This window comes from Rhinolophus sinicus, chromosome 14, assembly GCF_057876585.1.
Source record: "Rhinolophus sinicus isolate RSI-liver-muscle chromosome 14, RSI-T2T, whole genome shotgun sequence".
Taxonomy (NCBI): Eukaryota; Metazoa; Chordata; class Mammalia; order Chiroptera; family Rhinolophidae; genus Rhinolophus; species Rhinolophus sinicus.
In genome coordinates, this window is record NC_142514.1 from 47,902,494 (window position 1) to 47,925,810 (window position 23,317).

The 23,317-nt window shown below is 38.1% G+C and overlaps 1 long non-coding RNA gene and 1 pseudogene across 1 annotated transcript in view; both read left to right on the forward strand.

The window, feature by feature from the left end:
* Nucleotides 1-23,317, forward strand: part of LOC141572110 (uncharacterized) — a 55,755-nt gene that overhangs the window by 3,275 nt on the left and 29,163 nt on the right. The window lies entirely within an intron of this gene.
* LOC109447419 (tubulin alpha-1A chain-like) lies at nt 8,326-9,810 on the forward strand (annotated as a pseudogene).

Sequence of the window (23,317 nt, forward strand, 5' to 3'; positions counted from 1 at the left end):
TTCTGTGTGGGAACTGACACCATGGAGTGGGATTTGTCTCAGTGGGCTCTGGTGTTTGCTGAGACCACCTTTTCAGTGTGCCACTTGTGGGGCTAATTAGTGGTGCTCTGTTGTGGTTTGAAGCCTGCCTCTGGGTATATTGGTTCTGGGGCCTCTTGGGAGGTACTCCTGTTCAGACTAACATCAGCCACTGCCTGTGATTGACCTGGGGCTACCTGGTAGTTGCAACAAAAAGTGATCCACAGCTGGTTGCTGCCTGTGCTGGACTTAGAGGCTCATGGGAGAGGCCACACTGGGAACTCAGGCTGGCTGCTACCAGTACTGGGCCTGGGGCAGCTCAGTAAAAGGCCCAGGGCACCCTCAGGCTTGCCTCTGCCTGCTGGCTTCCCGTACAGCTCAACTGCTTAAAGAACCTTTGCTGCATGCAAGTTGGGGGAAGCAGGGTCTCAGGGAGTCACCAGGGTGGGACAAGTGTTGTTCACAAGGTTAATGCAGATTCGGGGTGGGTTCCAGTGCTGAGGGGCCACTCGGCAAAAGGCTCAGAGCACACTGAGCCAGCCGCCACCCACATGAGACTTACAGACCCCTGAGAGTTGTCCAAGAAAGACTACATCATAGGTGGGGCTGGCTGCCTGCCAATGAAAGTGCCTCCCACAGTGTACAAGCTGACACCAGCTGCCTGCTGCTGAAAGAGCCTCCTGTAGTGAGTGGGGCAGGGTTGTCTGCCCACCACTGAAAGTGCCCCTGGCAGTGTGTGAATTAGGTGGCATGAGGTCCCAGGGAGACTCCAGGGTGGAGTGAGTGGTTTTCACGAGGCCAATGCAAATTTAGCTTTGGCTGTGTGCAGGAGGGCTCAACACAGGAAACTTGGTGCCCACCCATAGGCTGCATGGGAGGAGGGCTCAACAGAGGGACACGGCGGCTGTCCCTCCAGACCTTGTCCTGACGCCACACAACTTTGTCTCTCCCTGTGTGTCTCTGGCTCCTCCAAAGTTGCTGTCCCTCCACCAGAGCCCAGGGTGAGTGCTTGTGAGTGAGTGAGTCTGTGTGTGGGTCCTATAAGGGACACCTGGGTTTCCAGCAGCCTTCTGTCTCACCCACTCTTTTTCTCCACAGAATCCCCACTGTTCTTCACAGCCATATGTTGTGGGAGCTCCTCTTCTTGGCACTGGTGCTCCAGGCTGGGGAGCACAGTCTGGGGCTGGGGTCCCACCTTCCTCAGGGGGGACCTCTGCAACTGAAATATTCCTTCCAATTTTCAACCATCACGTTTGTGTGGGGCTGCCCATTCTGTATCTCCACCCCTCCTACCAGTATTGGCATGGCTTCTTCTTTATATCTTTAGTTATAGGGTTCTGTTCAGCTAGTCTTCAGTTGGTTCTCCAGGTTGATTGTTCTGTAATTTAGTTGTGTAATTTAGTTCTATAATTTGAATGTGGCCATAGAGTGAGGCAAGCAGTGTTTACATACTCTGTCATCTTGTCCAGGCTCTGGAATGTTCAGTTTCCTGATCTAGTGATGGCTGCACTGCAATTTTAAATCTGTGAAAATTTACTAAGTTGTATACATACAATATGTACACTTATAATTTTCTATGTGTATGTATAAAAGAAACCTCACTTCTCATGTGTTTTTCTGTTGATGATGAACATCCAAATATCCAAAGCTGGAAAGACTTTTTATAACATTTTATTTAAGCCAAAACTGACAACAATTGCCAGGAAGCAAGATCTCAAATGCTTGGGAGAATAACAGTTTTGCAGTTTCTTTTATGCATTTGAAATTAAGGTGGGAATATAAGGAAGATTACACGAATGGGGGAGAAGGCAAGGTGGGGATCAGATTATAGCATAGTTAAGATTATATTCTCTCTTGAGGGTGATTACAGTCTTAGAAGGAGTCTAAAAAGAGGGTAAAGGGGATCCAATATATGGTGATGGAAAGAGAACTAACTCTGGGTGGTGAACACACAATGTGATATATAGATGATGTATTACAGAATTTTACACTTGAAATCTATGTAACTTTACTAACAATTGTCACCCCAATAAACTTTAATTAAAAAAAAAGAGGCATTTCAAAATTGTGTTAACCTAGATGCATAGAAACAATGGACAGGGCTTGCTTAAGGCAAAGATAAGCCTTTTACTAAAGAAGTTATATGCCTGGGGTGTGACTACCCCCCAGGACCTACCCAGTTAGGAATTTATGATTTATTATAGCACCGCTTTTCATTCATAAAACTAAACCTCCATACGTGCAGCACAGGTTAAAAGCCCTTTACCAAGCTACAGAAATTGTAAATGTTTCCCGGGGCTGTGTTTACTACGTGTTTTTTTCTTACGAAAGCCAATAGTAAATAACTTGATAAAGAGCAACTCAGAATTGAAATTTGCTTTGTGTAAAAATAATCTCACTTGTTTAGAGGGGTTAATATGCTGTATGTGGGTCTAGTTGCTGCTGAATATCATTCATCCTTTTGTCCTTCTAGCCCCCAGTGGCATTTCTTGTTCATAAGTCCAATACAGTGTAAATAAGATAACATTGGGAACTGGCTGTAATTTTATCTTCCTTCTTGAAGTCTTTTATAATGTGGAGATAATTAATAGATCTATGGTTAAACTCATTACCAGGAACAGTCAATATTTGTTTTCCTGTGGAGCGCTTGGTGATTACATTAAGTGAGTAGAGAGTTTCCTTTAACTGCAAATCTTTCAATAGATTAACAATTTTAAGGTTAGAGATCTCTAACCTGTAAAGATGTTAAAATTATTTTTCTTTTAACATTCCATTTCTACAAATAAACGAGAAAATTCCAACTTAAAATAGAAGATTAAATCAATTGCTCAATTACGTGTTTTAAATTAACCAGATAACTCTAACAGGTGAAACTCTCTTAACACTATAAGTACATAAAGTATCAAATATGAAAATTTAATACAAAAACAGTAATATGATGCAGTTGATTCTCTTCAACATTTTATGCTTAATTTAATTTAATTTTATTAATTTTGTTTATTAGTTTCAGGTATACAAAACAATGCAATAGTTAGACATTTCACCCCTCACAAAGTGGTAAGCCCCCTCCCCCAATCTATTGCCCCTCTGACATCATACGTATTTATTACAATTCCATTTACTCTATTCCTTATGCTATACTCCATATCCCATGACTATATATATATATATATATATATATATATATATATATATATATATATATGTAGAATTACATTTTTATGTGTAAAATTATAGTTGACATACAATATTATTCAGCTTCAGCTTCAGGTGTACAGTGCAGTGATCAGGCATCTACACCATCCATGGAGTGGTCTCCCTAATAAGACATGTGCCCATCTGACACCTTACAAAATGTTCACAACATTATTGATTTTGAAGGAAGCTACAGGCCAAACTGTCTTTCATATCCCCATGGCAATATTGTAGTTACCAATTTATGCTGTCTAATCCTTTCCCCTGCTCCCTCATCCCCACCCCCATCCCATCTAGCAACCATCAGTTTTTCCTCTATATCTCTGAGACTATTTCTGTTTACTTAGCTTATTTATTCAGTTCTTTAGATTCCACATATAAGTGAGATCATGTGGTATTTGTCTTTCTCCGACTGACTTATTTCACTTTATGCTTAATTTTAAATATTTCTGAAGATAAAGTTGTTTTCTAACTTAAAAAAAAGATGCCATCTCAAGTAATTTGGGGAGATATTATTTAGCCAAACAAGATTGCATAATGACCAGAGATATTACCGAGGCTCTGACTGTATTCTTGTCTGAGGCACCAATGAATCTTTTTACTTGGTTAAATACTTAGAAGCAAGATTTCTGGGTTGAATGGTAAATGTGTATTTAACTTTGCAATAAACTGCCAATTTATTTTTCAAAGTAGCTGTACCATTTTACATTCCCATCAATGACGTATGAGTGTCTCAGTTCTGCAGCCTCATTAGTACAAGGAATTGTCAGGTTTTAAATTTTAGCCATCCTAGTAGGCATGCAGTGGTTTTAATATGCATTTTCCTAATGAACAATGATGTTGAGAATCTTTTTATATACTTATTTATTATCTCTATATCTTTAGTTCTGTCGGTGTATATTTTTGGCCCATTTCTTCATTAAGTTGTTTGATTTCTTAATATTGAGTTTTGAAAGCTCTTATATATTCTTGATACAAGGCTTTATCATTTATGTGATCTGAAAATATTTTATCTAGTCCATGGCTTGTCTTTTCATTTACTTAACAGAGCCTTTGGAGGAGCAGAAGTTTTAAATTTTGATTAAGTTTAATTTACCAGTTATTTTCTTTGATGGATCATGCTTTTGATATCATCTTAAAAGTCATTGCCTAATCTAAAGTTGTCAGATTGTTCTCTTATGTTTTCTTCTAGAAGTTTGATGGTTTTAGTTTTAGATTTAGGTTTATGGTCCAGTTGAGTTAATTTTTCTCATAGAGTATGAATTATGAATCAAGATTTGTTTTTGCATATGAATATCCAATTGTTCCAGCATTACCAGTTGTAAACACTATCTTTCTTAAATTTTCTTTGCATTTTTATCAAAAGTAAATTTACATATATGTGTAGGTCTGTTTGTATGTGTAGGTCTATTCTATAATCTATTCCCATTGATTTTTTAAGACGACCATTTCTCCAATACTATACTCTCTTGACTAATGTAGCTCTATCTATAATAAGTCTAGAAATCAGATAACATATTGGGTTTCACAAAAAATCCTTCTGGAATTTTGATTGGAATTGCATTGAACCTGTAGATCAGTTTGGGGAGAATTGACATCTTAACAATACTGAGTGTTCCAATCGATGAACAATCCATTCGTTTAGGTCTTTTTTAATTTCTTTCACTAGTGTTTTGTTGCTTTCAGCACTCAAAACTTGCACATATTATATTTATTCCTAAGATTTTGTATTTTTTATACTCTTATAATTAAAAAATATCAATTTCTAATTGTTCATTGCTGGTATATAGAAATAGAATTGATTTTTAAAATTTTTTTTTGACTTTCATGAGTTTGATTATACTCTATGAGTCCATTGTAGTATTCCCCATGTCTCCATGATTATACTCAGGTTTAATAATTCACTAGAAGGACTTAGAGAACTCAGCAGTGTTCACAGTTATGTTTTACTATAACAAAAGGATACAGATTAAATTCAGTAATGGTAAAAGGAACGTAGGGCAGGGTCTAGAGATCACACTGAACTTCAAGTTGTCCTCTCCCACTGCAGCTGTGTGGAGAGAATTTATTTTTCCCCAGACACAATGTGTGAAAATATGCAGAGTATTGCCAACCAGGGAAGATCACCCAAGCTTTGGCATTCAGAGTTTTTATTAGAAATTGGCCACAAATCCACAGCTGACCATCTGTGTGGCAGACTTTAGTCTCTAGCCCCTCCAGAGGTTGAGCTGAATATTGTGTGGCCCAAGGCTCCCGTCATACATCACATTGTTAACACAGACCCCCAGGTATGGCTACGTAATAGGTTCCCACCCTGAGTGACACGATTAGCCTAGACTATCTGGCTACTTCTTCAACCTTATTGGTCTGCTACTCCGCCCACTTTCCATAGCTCCAGCTGTTCTGTTACATGAACACTTCAAGCTCATCTTACCTTAGAGCCTTTGTTATATCCCATACTTGGAGCAATCTCCCCTTATATTTTGGTATAACTTGGTCTCTATTACCATGTTTTCCCGAAAATAAGACCTAACCAGAAAATAAGCCCTAGCATGATTTTTCAGGATGACAGTCCCTGGACATAAGCCCTAATGTGTCTTTTGGAGCAAAAATTAATATATGACCCAGTCTTATTTTCAAGGAAGCACGGTAATATTTGGGCTTTGTTAAATGCCACCTCCTCATCTGGGTTTTCTCGACCACATAATCTACAGTAGAACTCAAATGTCTCTAATACACTCTGCTGTTTTTCTGTTTAGTTTCTTCATAGTACTTACCACTGTTATGTTATTTTTTCTTTACTATGTTCCTTTGTCCCGTGACCACATAATATAAGCCAAATGAGAGTAGGACCCTGATCCATATTACATACCAGCATTGTGTGCCTGGCATGTAGTAAGTGCTCAAAAAATATTTGTTGAATGAATGAGTGACCTTCATAGCTGAAACACTGAGGCTCAAAGAGATAAAGTGACTTCCCCAAAAACACATCCAACAAATGCCAGAGTCAGGATTCATCTCATGTTTGCCTGATAGGATCTTGAGAACAGAAAAAGAACATTAGGTAAAAGCTGAAAAAGCTGAATAAAATGTGGATTTTAGTTAATAATCATATATTAATATGGTTTGTAATCGTCACAAATGAACTATAGTATTGTAAGATGTTAATAACAGAGAAAATTGAATATGGGGTATATGGGAACAATCTTAGCAAATTTTCTGTGAATCTATAACTATTCTAAAATAAAAGACTTGCTAAAGTAATGGGTGGCTGAATGGGAGTAAATAGTCTGGTCTTGCAACCTTGGAAAAAAGAGCAAAATTCACATAGGCCTAAGACCTGTATTCCTCTCTGGTATGGGAGGAAGGACATGGCATTTGGTAGGGAGAAGGGCTGAGACAAGTAAGGGTGTCCAGCTTGTTCCTGCCCTACTGTCTCATGGCTCTTCCTGGAAAGAGCTATGGCTCTGTAGAGCCATGTGTACTAGAAGATAAGATTTGACATTTCCTTGGTGTGGGGAAAGGGGTGGTGCGCAAACTCAAATGACCACAGCATCCAGTCATGTGGTCTAAATGAGTAAAACAAGTTGGGTGTAAGAAACACGGGAGCTCTGGGAACGATAGCAAATGGCAGAGACCATCCTCAGGTGAAAGAACAGCTACTACTGAGTGCTGGATGATTTTTGCTACACAGGAATGTAAGCTCAGATGCTGTATTTTCTGATATTTCAAAAGAAACTAGAAATACAGATTTTAAAAAGTAATATGGACTAGTCTACTTTTTAAACATTGGCAATTATTTCAGAAAGTTTTTGTTAAACATTAAGCATAGCCAAACTGAATCAAAGGAGATACTTATGTGGACATGTTCCTTACACTGCCAGGTTGCAACTACTCTCTATAAACCTGGGCTCTGCCAAGAAGGTGAGCCAATCTCGGGGAACCAGACCTTTGTGTAAAGCATGGGGTTACTGAGTGTGCCCTGGTCTATGACAGCTTCAATCTGTGAGAATAAATGTCTGAGCTTCTTCTAGAAAGTCCTGGACAATGTAGAGAAGAGAGAGGGAATCAGTGGTGAGTAGCATGAGCAAAGGTTGAGAGTTAGAACATCCCAGGGTGTGTTTAGGTGACTGGATGATTGAAGTAAGGATTCACAAAGAGGAGAATTTGTTGGGCTAGAAAGTTAGGTTGGAGCTAGATTATGATGGGCCTGGGCGTTTGGACTTTATGTGGTTTGTAGCAGATGACTAGTCCCCAGGTTCTCTTGAAGGAACATAGAGAAGAAGTCAGGAGCTGTACTGAGAAATTTGGTATTAATCCTGGACTTACAGCCAGAAAAAGAGGCAGAATAAATTAATATACTGAGTCTAGTTAGAATAATTGGGTTCAGGTGAGAGTGACCATTAATAATTAGCCAAAGAGTATGTATGCATATACCTTTATGTAGTTATTTGACGCATACGTAACCTTTCTAACTGGCCTAGGTTGACTTATCTGGCCCCAGTCAAAACAGCTCCCACTGGCACCCCAGATTTATACCAGTAAGCAAACACTATACTCTTTCTCATTCTCATTCCTGTCTTAGTATCTCTTGACTCCCAAGGATTATAGCACTGACCCAGAGCTGCTGAAATGGAGAGACCCATGCCTGACCAGTGCACACAGCATACAACAGTGATATTTGATGTGAGATTAGGTCACAGCCAGCTAGGAAGCTTTCTTAATTGTGGCATACAGCCAACAAAACAAAGCCTATTTGGTGTGTGTGGAGGGTTCTTCCATCTCTTTCTGGCTATCCCTTCTTACCCTCCTTCAGTCATCCTTTCCCCTAAATTCTAGTTCATAATTTTTATTTGAAACTTTTCTAATTCCTTTGGGCCACTAGCTAGCTGAGCATATACCTCCCTAAACAATAGCATTATATTTCATACTCTTATTGTTGTAATGCTGGTATTTTAATAGCCCAAGAGAGACTGAGATAACTACCCCCATCTCACCACCATCACCAAGGAGATCAAATATCATTTTTAGCATTTCTGATAAGTCCCTTGTGGTGAAAACATAAAAACTAGAGACCAAAAAACTGGCAGCTACATATTTTCAGTAAGATATTGCTAATGGTTGGCTGGTCCTTTCTAATAATGAATTAAAATTGGTGTTTGGAAGGTTCTCTTATATTAACTGCCTAAGAGTCCTGCTTTAAGAAGCAACTTCTCGTCTTCCTCTCAGCCATCTGCCCAGCAGCTGCAAAGCAGCGACCATGGAGAAGTGCATCTCCACACACATTGGCCAGGCTGGTGTCCAGATTGGCAATGCCTGCTGGGAGCTCTTCTGCCTGGAACACTGGCATTCAGCCCCATGGCTAGCTGCCAAGTGACAAGACGATTGGGGGAGGAGATGACTCCTTCAACACCTTCTTCACTGAGACAGGCACTGGCAAGCATGTGTCCAGGGCAGTGTTTGTAGAGCTAGAACCCACGGTCACTAATGAAGTTTGCACTGGCACCTACCACCCTCTATTCTACCGTGAGCAGCTCATCACAGACAAGGAAGATGCTGCCAATAACTATGCCCCCAAGGGCACTGCAGCATGGGCAAGGAGATTACTGACCTTGTCTTGGACCGAATTTGGAAACTGGCCTACCAGTGCACAGGTCTTCAGGGCTTCATGGTTTCCCACAGTTTTGGTGGGGGAACTGGTTTATCTCCCTGCTGATGGAATATCTCTCTGTTGATTATGGCAAGAAGTCCAAGCTGGACTTCTCCATTTACCCAGCCCGCCTGGGTTTCCACAGCTGCAGTTGAGCCCTACAGCTCCATCCTCACCACCCACGCCACCCTGGAGCACTCTGATTGTGCCTTCATGGTTGACAATGAGGCCATCTATGACATCTGTCATAGAAACCTCAATATGGAGCACCCAACCTATACTAACCTGAATAGGTTCATAGGTCAAATTGCGTCCTCTATCACTGCTTCGCTCAGATTTGATGGAATGTTGACCTGACCAAATTCCAGACCAACCAGGCACCCTATCTTCACATCCACTTCCCTCTGGCGACATATACCACTGTCATCTCTGCTGAGAAAGCCTACCACGAGCAGCTTTCTGTAGCAGAGACCACCACTGCGTGCTTTGAGCCAGCCAACCAGATGGTGAATGTGACCCTCACCATGGGAAATATGTGGCTTACTGCCTGTGGTACCATGGTGACGTGGTTCCCAAAGATGTCAATGCCTTCATTGCCACCATCAAGACCAAGCTTACCATCCAGTTTGTGGACTGGTGCCCCTCTGGCTTCAAAGTTGGCATTAATTACCAGCCTCCCACTATGGTACGTGGTGGAGACTTGGCCAAAGTACAGAGAGCTGTGTGTGTGCAGAGCAGCACCACAGCTATTGTGAGCTTGTCTGGGCCTCAAGTACCACCTGATGTGTGCCAAGCATGCCTTTGTTCACTGGTATGTGGATGAGGGAATGGAGGCAGGAGTGTTTTTTGAGGCCCGTGAGGACATGGCTGACCTTGAGATGTATTATGAAGAGGTTGGTGTGAATTATGTTGAAGGAGAGGGTGAGGAAGAAGGAGAGGACTACTAAAGTTAACATGTCACAAAAGTGCTGCTTTTACAGGGAAGCTTATTCTGTTTTAAACATTGGAAAGTTGTGGTCTGATCAGTTAATTTGTATGTAGCAGTGTATATACTCTCGTATATAATTACTGGCCTATGCCTTAAAGCATGACACTTGGTTATAGACCCAACCTGTCCATTTCAATGAAGGGTTTGAATAAAGTATTCCCTGTCTTAAAAAATAAATAAAGTTGGTGTATTTATTGCTTCCTCCCATTGATTCTACCGTGTTTAACCGAAAATAAGACCTAGCTGGGCTATCAGCTCTAATGTGTCTTTTGGAGCAAAAATTAATGTAAGACCCGGTCTTATTTTACTATAATATAAGACCGGGTCTTTAATATAATATAATATAATATAATATAATATAATATAATATAATATAATATAATATAATATAATATAATATAATATAATCGGGCCTTATATTAATTATTGCTCCAAAAAGACATTAGAGCTGATTGTCCAGCTAGGTCTTATTTTCAGGAAAACAGGGTCGTTCTGCCTAGTGAGGCAACTCAGAGCAGTTCTAATCTCATTTCCATTCTATGAAAGAACATTTATTAATAACAGCAACTATTAGCAAACTTGATAAAGTTGTAAATGAATAGTGTAAATCCCACTGGGGTCTTTTCCAATCACTTGCTCACTTCCCAAATAAGTAAACTGAGGGAGATGTCTGATTTTAATCATGATGATGTACCACTGATAACCCAAAGTTACTTATGACTTTGCCATTAGGATTTACAATGGAAACTGTTTTTTAAAAAAGAGGTTAAAATTATCTTTTATTTTTATAACCTTGAATTTAAAAAAAAATTAGTTTCAGGTGTACAAAGCAACATAATATTTAGACATTTACACCCCTCAAAAAGTGGTAACCTCCTCCCTCACAATGAAACTCTTTTATGTATGTATGATAGGAATTAAACTTTATGTGAAAATTTACATAATGAACATTTTTGATACCCAAATGAGTGTTTTCTCTAACCAAGGCACAGCATGGGAAAAGGGTCCTACCCTTATTTCAAAACTGTCCAAAATATTTTGTGATAGTTAAATAATTTTAAATACTTACAGAGGACTATTTGAAGTCATATGGTGAATAAAGTAGATGATAGAGACATCTGATGATCACTTCGGGGCAGTAAGCAAGGTACCAGTAAAAATCGAGACAGTTTTTCTTTTTTTTAATATAACATTGTTTTTTTAACTAGTTTCAGGTGCACAAAACAATGTAATAGTTAGACATTTATCATTTATATCCCTCACAGAGTGACAACCCCTCTCCCCCATCCACTACCCCTTTGACATCTCACACAGCCATTACATTTCCACTGTTTCTATTCCTAATGCTGTACTCCGCTTCTTGTAAATATATATATAATTGTAGTTGACATTCATTTTTGTTCAGCTTCAGCTTCAGGTATACAATGCAGTGATCAGGCATCTACATCATCCCTGAGGTGATCTCCCTAATGAGACAAGGAGAGAGTTTTTCTTAACGTGACTCAAAAGGTGCTTCAGAAGGCAATTCACACAGAGGAGTGTAAGTGGCAGTAAAGACAATACTCATGATGATTGGTAACCAAGAAATGCTGGATTAAAAGTAACCTAGTTTACAATCAAACTTCCCCTGCTGATATAAAACTTTCTATTTATTTATTGTTTTGATCACCCTTACTTTGCCTCTGCAAAGAGAACCATACTTTCAGTAGGATCCATCATTTTACTCAATAATTGTTTATTGAGCACCTTCTCTGTGCCAGGCATGAAGGGCAAGATGAACACGTGGACTTCATCCCTGCCCTAACTGATTTATGGTAACAGTGGGGTTATGAGGTCAGAGTATGGGAAAAACAAAAAGCAAATCTTTGACGGAAACTGATTGGAAACTGCTGGTATTAGTTAAATATGCCCACATTTTGAGTTAAAGTTTTACTTTTTCCCCAAACATTATCTTGACAACATTATAGTCCCAGGAGGTATTAGGACATGTGGTAATGAAAATATAGCAGGCCTTGTGCCTTTATTAATGTTTACATTGCTCATGACCTTTGTGCATAAATGCTTTTTGCACACTTGGCCACTCAAAACATGATCTGGTTGACCTGTTTTTCCACAAGAACTTGGACAGAATCTTTGACGGACAAACAGAGAGTCATGCCTTCATGAAGGATCTACTTACAAATGAAATGCTATAGTGTCATACTTTTAAAGCAAGAAATGTGAACCAAAGTTGAAAAAAAAAAGCAGTAATGAGGGACTAAGTTAAGCTTTTAACTTATAGAGGAAACTGACCATATTAGGAATTTAACATTGACTTATTTTTCTTTGATGTAATGTCATAAAAAGTTAGAATGCACTCATTCATTCAACAAGTATTTATTGACCACCTACCATATGCCAACCACTTGCTAAGTGTTGAGGTGCAATAGAAAACAAGACAGAACTGGAATGTTACAATGCAATAAGTAACCACAAATTTTGAGCTACAGAAGAAAAATGGAAGAGTGCTGTGAAAGCAGGGGACATAGAACAACACTAATGCAAAGTAGACAGGGAAGGCTCTATGAGGAAGTGATTTCTTTAAACAGAGACCTAAAGGATGAGTAGAAAATGGTATGATCAAGATTGGGGAAGAGATTTCCAGGCAGGAGGAGCAGTGTGTGGGACAGAATATATTTTGACTTTAATAAATTTCAAATTGTGAAAATTTTCCAAAGCCCAAAATAGAAATTCAGCATCCTGTGATATTTAAAAAACCTCATCATTTTACTTTAGACTGGCCAGAAATGTGTCAAGAAGAAAACTTGAAAGAGATAGATTTCATCTCTCTGGCTTGTAAACAAAATGCACAAAACACTTGAGGTCAGTTTGTAATTGCCCTTTTTCATCATCCCAGATGAATGTCCAGACTTTAGTAACCTAGTAAAACTTTTTTTCTGGCTTTGTAAATAAATATGCTACTGTGAAATCTGGTTCAAAAGATCAAGCAAAGAGCAACTCTGGTCTTTAAAACATCATGTAATATGAGGTATTACCAAACATTCATTTTAAAAAAAGAAAAGAATAAAATCAATTCACCAATGGCATGCTAGTGTGAGGTAGTAAAATGAAGCAACTCAGCCCAGATGCTGCAATTCATAAACAGGGCTGTTATTTGGGAGAAAGGGCAAAGGAAGGCAGTAGCAAAAGAAGTTAACATGGATGGGGTCATGCAGTCTTTCCTTTTCCATTTTCCTCCATTCAACTATAATAACTATGCCGCTGGGTCATTTGGCTGTGGCAAAATTGACGCCAAAGTCATCTACTTAACGATATGAAGAGTACCCATCAACCTGGGATTACAAATAGTCCTTTACCTTGTCAGACTTTTGGAAAGGCTGCACCCTGGAGCCCAGTGGGGAGTGGGTGAGATGGTGAGGGTGTCTCTGTACACTCTCGACTCACTGCTGGTCGGTCAGCATGTTTTGTAGATGGAAGAAAGCACATTTGTTCTTATTCAAAATCTCAATTCTGAAAGATATTTAATCCCAAAACTCATCTAAGGCATTGCAATATTCTCCGAAAGGAAATACATAAATAGATTAAGTGCCCCTAAGGACAGATGTTCACTATCTCCTGAGGCAGCCAATTCTCTTTCTGATAGCTGCCATTTAAAAAAGTTCTTGCTCTCCTTCCATCAACATATATTTGATCCCTTTTACCCTCATCTACCATCCCTTTCCCTCTTACCCTCTGGTAACCACTAAACTATTGTCTGTGTCTATGAGTTTTTTTTTTTTTTTCATTTGTTTGTCTTGTTCCTTTGTTGCTTTCAGTTTTATATACCAGATATCAGTGAAATCATATGGTTCTCGACGTTTTCTGTCTGATTTATTTCACTTAGCATAATAATCTGAAGATCCATCCATGTTGTTGCAAATGGCACTATTTCATCTTTATGGCAGAATAGTATTCCATTGTGTACATATACCACAACTTCTTTATCCATTCATCTATCAAAGGACACTTTGGTTGTTTCCATGTCTTGGCCAGTTAAATAAAGCTGCAGTGAACATTGGAGCACATCTATCTTTACAGATAAATGTTTTTAGATTTTTGGGGTAGATACCCAGGAGAGGGATTGCTGGGTAATATGGTAATTTCATTCTTAATTTTTTGAGGAACCTCCACACTACCTTCCATAGCAGCTGCACCAATCTGCATTCCCAACAACAGTATATGAAGGTTCCTTTTTCTCCACAGCCTCTCCAACACTTGTTATTATTTGCTTGTTGGTGATGGCCATTCTAACTGGGATGAGGTGATATCTCTAGGTGGTGAACACACAATGTGATACATAGATGATATATTATAGAATTCTACACCTGAAACCTATGTAACTCTACTATGAGTTGGCACCCCAATAAACTTTAATTTAAAAAAAGCCTATTATGCATAAGATTCTTCCTGTACATCATCTTATTTAATCCCTCCAATAACCCCATTAAATAAACATTATCATCTCTATTAAAACAAAAAAAAGTTCTCACTCATATCAAGATCAAGTTCATTTTTCTTTAATTTCCACAAAAAGCAATAATAAAACTATCTCTTGAGCACTTCTATGTACTAGAGCTATGCCAAGGAGCTTCACATGGATGGTTTGTAGTGCTCCCAACAATAGTGCCAGGAAAGGATCATTGTGTGCATTTTAAGAACAAAGAAACTGATTCAAGGTCACACTGCTAAGAGGCGTGGATCCAGTCTGGCTAAATCTAACATCTAGGCCTCAACACCATGCATAATTCTTCTTTGAAATTTGTGTATTTGAAGGCATCTCTTAAACTCTTTCTCTCAGTTTCCTCACTCATATCTCATATGTCATGCTTTCCAATGCTCTCAGGATAAACTGTGACCATATTTCTATAAAAGGTATCTATAGATCAATATAAAGGTTATTGATCCCCAGAAAACTGCATACAGTATTCCAATTGGGATGTGAGCATTGCTAATAGACTTCCTTAAGTTTTTTATTGATGGTATTTGTTTTTAAACAACAACAGTAGTGTAATCAGTTAAGATATGGGTTTAGGTAGATTTCAACCCTGACAAGCTGTTGACTGTGGGTATTTTACTTGCCAAATTATTAGATTTCTCACCTATAACACGGGATGATGATGATAATGCCTACTTTTTAAAACTTTTGTGAGAATTGACATGATACATGTAAAGAAAGAACTTAGAGCACTATTTTCAATAAATGGGATATATTATATATATATATATATATATATATATATATATATATATATATATATTATATATATATATATATATATATATATATATATATATATATATATATATATATATATATATAATTCAGCCATAAAAAACAAGGAACTATTGCTATTTGTGACAACATTGATGAATCTTGATGGCATTATGCTAGGTGAAATAAGTCACACAGAGAAAGACAAATACTGTATGATCTCACTTATGTGTGGAATCTACAAAGGAAAAACCCAAACTCATAGGAAATGATTTGTAGTTAGCAGAGGCAGAGGGTGGGGGTGGGAAAGGGAACTGGACGAAGGTGGTCAAAAAGTACAAACTTCAGGTATAAGATAAGTACTAAGGATGTAATGTACAACACGATGGCTGTAGCTAACACTGCTGTGTGATATACGGGAAAGCTGTTAGGGGAGTAAATCCAAAGAGTTCTTCTCACAAGGATAAAATTATTTAATTATTTTCCTCTTTTCGTTTTTCTTTATTTTCTTTTTATTATATATACACACATATATATATGAAGATGAATATTAGCTGAACCTCTTATAATCATTCTACAATATGTATAAATCAAGGTATCATACTGTACACCTTAAACTTATAGTGATGTTTGTCAATTATTCTCAATAAAACTGTAAAAAAAATAATTATAAAAGAACACTGTGTTCTTAAAAAATTGCAGCATACCATTTACAGAGAAATTCTTCATTTAGTCACGATCTAATGAGCTAAACAACTAAACATTAGCAAGCGAAGTCTGTGAGCAGCAATGTAGATGACACCAAGTCTATGCATTTGTCACCTGAATTCTACTCATAGACCCATACTCATTTAAAGCCTTATTATATACATATGTCTATAAGCTTGGTTCTTTCATTACTGAGTCCATAGGCAAGTACAGGAGGTAAATCAACCGAAAATAGCAAGATAGGTAAATTGAAAAGACCAAAGGTAGGCAAATTGAAAGTAGCAAGAAACAAATGATTATTTTAAAGGAAAAAGAGAGACTAAAGAATTACAAAAATTAGAAACTCAAAAGGTATAGAAGTCTGAGACACCAACTAGCCTTGAATAGCCGAGTAGATTCCAAGAATATCACTGGATTATAACCTAGCACTATAATTGAGCAGCTTTCATCCTGCGCTCTTTTGGAAGGAGCACTGTGATTTTCCTTTGAAAAACCATCCTTCCCAAATTGTACTTAGTTCCAGTGGAACCATCACTTAAAGTGTCCTTTCCTCTCCTGAACAAGGTTAACACATGGTACAAACCAGCTCAGTTGCTTTCTTGTAGAAATTTGCATGTTGAGCAGAATGACACAAAGCTGATGGGGCTTCTTCATCCTGGTGGTGGTACCCTGAATAGATATTCCATTCTTTCCTTCTATATAGACCCTTGGAACTGCATGGTCCCTAACCTTTTCAAGATTGGTTGTCCAATTTTCCTTCACTTGGGGGACTTCTCTAAAACACTCCAATAAAATACTTTATTTGTTTACTTAAGTTATCCAAAGGTGTTTTGGGCTGTTCACAACCTGTGATCTATAACTGACACGGATTCAATAGAGGAAAGCCTTTTTTTTTTTTTTTTTGGTTCTTTTTTTTTTTTTTTTTATATGCAGGGTTTAAAAAGGTATTTTTAATAAAAATTTAAAATAGTTCCATCTAATTTTGTTAAAATAAAATTGAAAAATTTTAGCATTACAAGGATATTTCCATTCTAAAGAATATATTAATTTTTCTAACCACCTTAGATAAATGAGTTGTTACTGCGTACAAATCCAACAAATGATTGCATTTTACTTTTATAGCTTGAATGTGTCTTGGTTAGCTCCTTTTCCCAGCATGGCTCTGGTTAACTCCTTATGAAAGTGATGAGTGATTTTGTAGAACCTGTTCAAGGACACATCTGAAAGAGATACCTTTTAGCTGTGGTCAATACACTTTGTACATTCTACAAATATCTACATCTCTTTTGTGTATCATGCTGTGCAAAGTTTTGGGATAAAGCAGTGTGATGGATGCAGTCCCAGCACTCATGGAGCTCGTGGTCTAATAGCCCAGTACATGTGCACGGAATGGAAGGTAAAGTTGCCCTTGCTCATGATGAGATAATTCCCCATGACCTTGACCATGCAGATCCTTTGCTTAGAAAATCCAGTGTCTGACCTTTATCCACATCCTTTACCTATATTCCATTTCTTTTTCATGGTTCAGGTCAGATATGTTGTTCTCCGTTAAGCATCTCACAATAATAGCATTTTTGGGAGCAGGATGCTTTAGTTGGATTACATCTTTTATTTCTCACAAGGCACTATGAAGTATTTATGTAGGACTCAAATAATCTAATTGATGGGACTTTCAGGAAGATTGACAATATTTATAATTTGAAATATTGAATTCAACATGACCAGAATAATTGGGATCTTTTTGACCATAGAATCTAAAATATAAGTTGGGAAAGCAACAGTTTTAAAGCTGACTGTGCATCAGAATTGCCTGGGGGAGCTTTTCAAAAAATAGAGTACATTCTCAAAAATTCCAATTAATTAAAAACATACAAGTACACACATATAGAACACAGCACACAAAAAATGACCCCAAATCATATCTTCTAAAGATAATCACAAATAGCACTTGGTGAGTTTCCATTCAGTCTTTCTTGTTTTGTAACTATACACTTTTAAACATAATTTTGGCATAAATGTGGCCTTTTCATCGAGATCTTCCCTGACCATCTCATTTAAAACTATAACCTACCTCCATTCCCTGTCCCTGTTATTGCTTAAGTTTTTCCCATAGAATTTCTCACCTTTTATTTATTAAAAATTACATTTTAATTAATTTATTTTCCTCCCCCAGGTAAACTTGCCTTCCTTTTCACCTTCCTGCACCACTCACTAGACTGTCAGCTTCAAAAGGGCAGAGCTTTTTGTCTGCTTTGTTCACTGAAGCGTGCATAGCTCCAAGAAGATTGTGTGATACAGAGAGGTGGCATAATACTTCTTTGCTGAATGATGAATAAATAAATGAATGAGATTGCCCAAATGCCCTTCAGATATACTGAATTAATCCCACTCGTACAAGAAGTGAAAGTCAGTATCCATGTCAGAGAAGTGTTTTTGATGAGTAGGACTTTGAGACATTGCTCGAATGCTTCCTAGGTTCTCTGTTGAGGGCACTGAGAGTCAGGAGCCTAGCAATAGTAAAGCAGCTCCCTGAGGTCATTTGGCTAATAGCAGGTGCTACACCTGAGGGCAATGCCATACTGAAGAGACCACCTGCCCTCTAACAGGTTCAATAGGAATATTTTTAAAAACGTGCCCAGCTCCTAGTTCTGGAACTTGAGCACATAACTTGTCCTCGTTATAAATTCTGGGACTTGTTCAGAGCTATGTCCTCTGGTGCACATATTTCTACTGCCTAGATTGCCTAATTTTTGAACTTTTTAACAGCTGAGTACTGCTTTCAGTGCTATTTAGTCATTTCCCACAGCACTCTGTACCTTTAGAGTAGCTTTTGAAGTTACTTGGGCCATTTGGGGTAGAGGACATTGGATGACTATTTTTGTGCCACTAGATAAATGGAAAGCTTCTTGGTATTATTAATGTTCAAAACATGCAACCCACACTCGTATGTTATTCAACTAGAGATTGCTTTGAAGTCATTCTTTAATTATAGAATTTCCAAATCAGAAAGTATATCTGAAAATAGAAATTTAGAACTAAATACATGGAAGGGCATGAAGGGCTTTTTATAAAAATTAAGAGGATAGTAAAATGTAGTGGAGAAGCTCCAGGGCTAGGACTCAGGAGATTTGGATCCCAGCTGCGTCTCTGCCCATTATTAGCCCTGCAAATCCCCCATTTGGTTGGGAAATGGGGCTGCTCATCCTAACTCACAAGCTTTGTTGTGTAGAACTATAAATATGTGAATCACAATGAAAACTGTAAAATTGTATCAGATTGATAAAGCTGCACTAATTTTCTTAAACATTGGTGAATGACGGCAGGTTGGTAGAAAGAGGGATTTCAAAGGACTCTAGAGCTTGTATACACATAATATATCGTTATACATAAACATGTAGTGTGGGTACCTGGCAAAAATTATCTAAGTAGTGTCAGAATATACCGTATTTCTACAAATCAATAAGACAAAGACAAACAAAACCATGAAAATGTACTCAAACTCATTAGTAATCTTGGAAATACAAACTAAAACCACAGTGAGAGATCATTTCAGACAGAAGCTTAATATTAAAGATGCCAGACAGAGAGAGTACACTTGAAGTGGAACTATATTCAGTAGTTAGAAACTACTGGGGCTTAAATTCTTGATTTAAAACTGCTGTGGTTGAAATTTCAGCTCTGCCACTTGCTGTTTAACTTTGAACAATTAATTCCTCTAAGTCTCAATTTTCTTGTCTATAAAATAGGGAAGAGTAATGAGAAAATCCATGGAAAGCAGTCAGCACGTTGCCTGGCACGTAAGAGAACACTCACTGCATTGTTCATTGTCATGTAAATTTTTATAACTAGTGAATGTTGCCTGCTCATTATGGGCCAGGCACTGCACTGGGCTGAGTGCCTTATGGGTATTATTAATTCTAATCTTATGTGTTGTGATTATATCCATTGTACAAATGAGGACACAGGTATCAGAGATGAGGGGGCCAGGACTCAAAGCTACGTCAGGTGGACTCTGTAGTCTGTATGTAAAACTCCTGGTTTTATTGCCTCCCACTGTTGCCATGGAGAGCATTGCATCTTAGAAAGACACAGATGATCTTCAAGGTCACTTACATAAGTCCTTTATCTCCATCACATGCACGCACGCATAAGCACACACACATGCACACATATTCAGAGAGACTAGCCTATTTCCCTTTCTGGTTAGAAGTGTGTCATTTTTCAGTATTGTTCCGAAAACAGATTAGTAATGATAGAGTCTGTCATGCTTCTATTACCAATTTTTACAGTCAGCCTATAACATTACTTATAAAAATGTTCTTTTGGAGCCCCTGTGGGTCTCTTTGAACATTTCTGCAGCATCATCTGTACAGAGAGTACATCTGGGAAGATTGAGGATGGGGAATAATGTAATCAAGCCTGTTAAGAAGCCCTCTCTCTGAAGTAAACTGGAAGGTCAGATGTGCATATGATGTTTCTGAACTCCATTCTCTGCAGCTCCATTCTGGAATTTTAGAATTAAAAGAGACTTTAGCAATTACCCTAGTTTAACTTTCTCTCCCCTGCCAGATTCACTTTGACAATATTCCTTACCACTTGCCATAGCTGGGGAGGGAAGGATTTTTCATTTAATTTCTGGACTCCACTAATGGTTACATAGTTCATTCATTCTTTCTGTAACGTTCACTCTCTGATGTGTGTTCTGCCTCCTAAAGCAGCATAGACTAAATATATATTTTACACATGAAAAATCTTTGAAATTTGAAGACAGCAATTGGGTTTCCTTTGTAAGACAGGTTTCTCTCGTGAGAAAACTGGGTCTCATTTTGTGCACCATGATAACCATAGCCTCTAGAACAGCGTACAGTACAGTCTCATGAAATTTCTTGGTGGGTGATTGAGTTTTCTCTTTTCTACAGTTACAGCTTCAGTGTCCTGGTCAATTCTTCATGAGACATGGTTTCTGAATTTCTCGTGCACTGAGTGATCCTTCTGTGAACACGGTCTAGTTTCTTCATATCTTTCATAAAGTGTCTGAAACAAAATATTTTATTCCTTTACATGTGAAACGTGAAATGTGACCATTAACTCGTCTCAGATGTGCGCCCCATGTAGTCAGGGCCCACATATTATACGTAAATGGATAAATGAGTGGCTATATGAATATATGCTTAAGGGTTGCTCTGGGCAGTTATGGGTGTAACATTTGACCCTGCTGTGCTTGGCTACAACTGGTTGAACTTAGGGTAAATATCTGATTTTGGGGGGCCAATCAGAATCCTGTCCTGGGAATTTGGAATTAAGACCTATCTCTAGGGCAAAAGGAGCTTAAAGGTCCGGCACAGAGGCTAGAAGTAGAGATTTGACTTGTTACAGCTTCATGGAGCAGAACTAAGAGGAACAGGGTAGTGACAGAGAGAAACAGGAGACACACAGCCCTCAAGAGGAAAGGAGATAGACTACTTGGCTGCCTACGGACCCCATGGCTTCCCAGCGCCTGGCTCCAGTTTCCATGGGGGTCCAGCCGGTCTTCATTTTGTGAGCGCTCTGAATCCTTGCAATAATCACTGTCCCGCCAGGCCAGATGGACAGACACACAGACATGCACACATATGCCTGTTCTGAAGCTTGCTTAGGTTAGTTCTATTTCTTGCAATCACACTATCTCTGTATAGAATAATTTATCCAACCTAAGATAACACTAATGCTTGACTCATATTCTACACATAGATAAGTAAACTATCCAAGACTTTTCACGTGAACTGCTGTTAAACCAACCTTGTCACAGGTTTTTTTGTAAGTTTTCTCATTCAAACATTCATTCAACAACAGTATATTAAGCAACTACTATACGTGAAAGTACTTTTTATAAACAATTTGCCTGTCAGCTGTTGCTTTTTGTTGCTAAAAGGACCATTGTCTCAATAATCTTGCGTTTCCATTTACTTCTTATCAGCAGTGGAATGAAAAACAAATGAGTTACCAAGTAGTGAGCTCGTGAGCAATAAGGAGTAAAATAAAAGTTCTTAAGCTCTGAGTGTGGGCATGTGCAGGGATGATGCAGTGCATGCTGTTTGCTACATCTACGTCAGGTGCTTTGAGAACATTTTGCCTACTCTGCTTTACTCTTAGATTCTGGGTTGTTGAAGGTATAGTAAATACATTTTGGATAACTGAAATGTTATTGTGGTTTTATGCATGCATATATGCACACGTATGTCATACAAATTTCTATCTAAATATATATACCACGTTTCCCCAAAAATAAGACCTAGCCGGACTATCAGCTCTAATGTGTCTTTTGGAGCAAAAATTAATATAAGACCTGGTCTCGTATTATATTATGTTACATTATATAAGACTCGGTCTTATAGCAAAATAAGACTGCATCTTATATTAATTTTTGCTTCAAAAGGCGCATTAGAGATGATGGTCCGGCTAGGTCTTATTTTCAGGGAAACACAGGACATAGCTAGTGGAAAAACAGTAAGGTTTTTACCAGAATGCAACAGTGAGGAAGATTCAATCACAATTAAATAAATAAAACTGGTTGCATTTATAGACCATCAGATGTGCTTGGGACTTTTTCCTTCTGGTTATACATCTTGAATAAAACTGAAGGTTAAACTTGGCCATTTGTTGGGCCTTTTAATTTATCTCCTTCATCTTACTATTTACTTCAACAAATCAACCAACATTTAAATACCCATTTCCAAGCTGCTTTTCTGCAATCCCAATTTGTATGGGATTCCCCCCGAACCCTCATCACTTGTGAGTTCAGCTTTAGGGATGAAAGGGAATATGAGAAAGAAGACACATTTATTTTTTCATAGTCCAAATGCCAATGCACTAGTCAAGTTTATACTTGCTCTATCCTCCATTTACACTAGCAATAAAAGCAGAATGGCACAAAGAAAAAGGGATTTGAATTCTGGCTCTGCTACCTCTCAACCGTACAACCTTTTTGCAATTCTCATTATTTCTTTGTATCTAAAATGAGGTTAATACTACCAACTTATAGGAATTGCTGTGAAGGTTAAGAGACTTAATGTCTGTAAAATACTTAGCATAGTGCCTGGCACCTGGTAAGTGTTCAACTGATAAGAGCTTTTATTGTTATTTTTATTACTGTGAGATTCTTCTGTTCATGCCTCCAAAGAGAAATATAGAAAACAACATGCAAGGTAGAGGAGGGAGGAAGCATATTGTAAGAACAAAGTACATTTTCTGGTAGTCCTGATATTAGTTATAAATACCTTAAAAATTTGTTAGTGGTAACACAATTGTTTAGAGGTCTGTCCTGGGGATAATATGAATTTTCCTATGAGGATTATTCCAGGCTTCATTTTCTATGAGAAGGAATTCCCTTATGCTTCTTAAATTTCTATTTTCTTGGTAGAGAGTCTGTTTTCCCTAATCTACTGTGGGTTTTCTCAACTTTTCCCCTTTCAATCCTAGTAGGTTCAATCTGTGCTGTGGCAAGAATGGTATTTAGAAGAAAGAGACA